The following is a 3,942-nucleotide window of genomic DNA, read 5'->3' as shown; positions in this document are numbered from 1 at the left end:
AAGTAACTTATAGCAATAGAAGTCTGTTACCAATGCTAGAGGAACAAAGTGGAAATTAATAATTCTACCTAGGGATTTGAGAAAAGCTAATGACTATGCTGGTATTGAGGGATGAACAGGAGTTTTATCAGGAAAAGAAAAGGAAAAAGGGTATTTGCAGCAGAAGGAAACTTCTTGTTTAAGACAGGCACAGATGTAAAAGCTGGAATCTTCATTAAACATGAGACTCTCCCATGAACATTATCATTTGGGATGAGGTAAGATCTCAGATTAACCAGCATGGTGTTACATGGATGTTATTAATGGTTTTAATGGATGTTATTCATTAAAACTACTCAGGTTTGTGAAAGCAATATCAAGTAAATGAGGTCATAATACTGTCAGTCAATTAGTTTGGCAGAAAAAGCAACACATACCAATATGAGTTATTCAAATAACTTCCCCAGAAATAACCAGTTATAATTTCTTGTATATTATTCATGATTTTTTCTATGCATGTACTATTAATTATGTGTGGAAGTATTTACAGTTTTCCCAAAATTGAACTTAGAATGCCACTTTAAACTTGCTAATTTTAACTTGGTATTTCTTGACCAACTTTCTATATTAGTACATAGAATTCTATGTCATTCTTAAAACTGTTTTTTCAATTTATTTTAATCATTTTATGTTTAATTACCCACACATTACACATACACATTCTCAAAGTAAAAAAAAAAAAAATAGATCTATGTATGATTCAAAGAGACTACTTTTACCCCTATTTAATTTTACTTCCTTTCCCAGAGGTAATCTTTTTTTTTTTTTTTTGTATGTCTTCTTACTTCTCCTCTATGCATTCACACACACACACACACACACACACACACACACACACACACACGTGTATTGGGTTTTCTCTGTCATAAAGGAGATGGTGGACAACAATGAGTTCTTTTAGGTCTTTTAAAACCTGAAAGAACACCCAAGAAGGACCTAATCTTATCCATCTTTCTGGGTCTTTTATCTAAAGACCCTCCAATCTCATTTGTATTGTGGCCCCTGCAAACACACAGTCACTAAGAATTCAGCTACCTTCTCAAAAGAGGAACATCAACAAGATCCTCCTGTGTGGACAAACACGCAGTGGAGAGAACAAATGGTTCTCTCCACTTGTGGCTTCAGCATTGCAAAACCAAGCTGAGAAGGAAAGGATGGAAGAGGAGAGTAAGGGAGGAATATATGGGCTTTGGGGAATGTAGGTGTTGAGGCTTTAGGGTTTAGATATCTATCATTTTCTTGAGGGATCTGTATTGCTTTGCCTGTTATAGTCAGAGGGATGGAGTTTAAAGCATGTAGGATCTTGGAAAAAGTGCAACTGAGCAAGGTTTAATCATCAGTGATTGGAAGAGAAATGTTCAATTAGAGCCAAGTGGGAGTTAACTCAAAGCCATTTTGAAAGTTTCCTTTAGTGAATTAGAATTGCAGCCTTTTCCCCCCAAATTTCCCAACAAGGACTCTATAGGAAATTTTTAACCCCTAGAGTCCTTAACTAATGTTACTTAAGGCAATTTTATGTGTTTATTTGTACAGATTATTTGCTAACTTTTAAGCAAGAAATGATCTCAAAATACCCTTGTGTCTACTGATATTTCAAGGTAAGGGAATGCTCTGGAATGCTTCCCATTTTCCAAATGTAATATTTTCCAAAATAAATGTTGGAGTAACTGCATGGTTGATAGCATGTGAACATTTTAATTCACACAATAATATTGTGGAGTTTATGGTAGCTTGGCCCTTTTCCAAGAAGTTTGGAAATCCAAAAGCTGGCTGTTTCTTCTCTGTGGAAGAAAAAGGGAACATGTGAATCAGAATTGGTAAATTGGAGAGGAGGTCACAAACCGTATGGAGTTAAGTAAGGAAAAGTGAAGTACAATCTGCAGTGGGGAAAAAAAAAAAACAGTTGTATGGAAGGGAAGGACTGGTTACCATTAAAGTCTTCAAAATCAGGGCCTCAGAGGAGAAATGAATGGGAAAAGTTAATGACCCCTTGCTTCTCTCTCTCTCTCCCTCTCCTTCCTACCCTCCATTTCTTCCTCTCCTTCTCTCTCTCTCTCTCTCTCTCTCTCTCTCTCTCTCTCTCTCTCTCTCTCTCTCTCTCTCTCTCTCTCCCTCCTACACAGGGATGTGGCTGGTATAATGAGAACCAGGTGCAACCCTGAGATATCAGGGATCCCCATTCTGGTCTGCTCAGAAGCTCCTCAAGCCTTCCATGCTTGTAGTTCACATGTCACCCCTTCCAAAAAACTTGCCCTGATGGCCTGATTGCAGTCATCAAAGGACATCACATTGTGGAGGCAATCTGTTTCCTTGTCCTTTACTCCATGGTCTGCGAGATTCCTGACACCAGGATCTAAAATGTATACAATTATTATGTATTGAATGTTGATTGAATGAGCCTCTCTGGTTAGAAATAACCCCTCCTTTGAACTCCCTTGGTGTACTGCACTTCCCTTACTCACATAATTTTTGTTACATTGTATCTTGTAGAGTAATTTTTGTATTTTTAGTTCCACTATTGGACTCACAATTCTTCTGCAAGACAGATGAGATAATGTATGTAAAGTATTAGTGCCAATCTGCTGAATAAAAGATAGCTATTATTTGTGTAATGGGGTGCCTAGAGGACCAGAGAATATATTTAAAAAAATAAAAAAAAAAAAAAACAAAGTTCAGAAAATCACATGGGAGTGAATCTTTATTTTGCAAGAGTCATGAGTGAATTATGCAACTCTAAGAGACCTACTGTCTTAGAATGAAAGAATAATGGGATAGATTAGTCTTGAAAGATCTGTTCTTTCCCTTCCCCTTGGGTAGAAAGCTGGGGTTGGGGGCTAGGTGGGTGAGTCAGTGTTGCGTTGCCCAGCTCTGGGGGGTATCATTTATATTGTAATCTGTTGTGCTGGATGTATCTTGAGGGTCTCAATGTGGATGATATCCCTGGAGTTATGTAAGAAGGTAGCCCTAGGAAGGGAAAAGGAAGAGAGGCTCTGTTCCTTTCTCTTTGAGGTTCTAAGTTATTGGATCTCAAGTGGATTGGGGTGGTATTCACTGAGATCTGTCAACAGGAAAGAACAAGGGCTCCAGAGGGCACTTGCCACAAAGAAGGACTATCTGTGGACGCTGGACCAGCAAAGCTGTGTGACTGAAGCTGGATACCAAGGGATCTGAGTAGCTGAACCTTGAAGGCAAAGCCTGGTGATTCCTGTAGCCAAGAATAGCAATAGAATCACTTCAGCAGAAAACAAACCCAGGAGAGTGTGAAGGCTCACCGAGGACTGGTGTGACAGGAGACTTTGGATTGGTTAATTCACTGGTCTTCCCTCAACCTGGCTTTCGGACTGAGGAAACATTTTGATTTCTTAATTGAGAGGAGAGAGAGACTGGATTTTCTGCTAATAATGGCGCATGAAGCACTGCGATTAATTGACAAAATTAAAGAAATGTGGCTATATTTGCATTCTCAATGTAAATGAGGTCATAATGGTATTATCTTCAACATCATTATCAGCCAGCTCTCAGAACATCTGGCACACAGCTGGCATAAGATGGGTACAACCTCAGGAAGTCCACCTTTGTAATAAAATTAAAATTATAGATCTTTCCAGATAGATTCTGGAGAAAATGCTGAGTCCCAATGTGAAACTGACTCTTGGGCCCACTAGGAATGGACCTGAATCACCACAGGCTCTATAACCAAAATACTTTTCTAGGTTCCCTCCAGTGCAGGTCAGAACACCAAGGTGAATCTGGAACTCTCCCCTCCATATTTCACTGGCTGTTCTTTCTTGAGGACCAGGAAGTTACCATTGGTATTTTTTATTGGGTTTTTATCCTACTTCAAGTTCACCATCCTATACAATGTGTGCTCAGCACATGTTAACGACTAACCAGTTAGTTGGC

This window comes from Sciurus vulgaris (assembly GCF_902686455.1).
Source record: "Sciurus vulgaris genome assembly, chromosome: 11".
Lineage (NCBI taxonomy): Eukaryota > Metazoa > Chordata > Mammalia > Rodentia > Sciuridae > Sciurus > Sciurus vulgaris.
Note: the sequence above shows the minus strand (reverse complement) of the source record.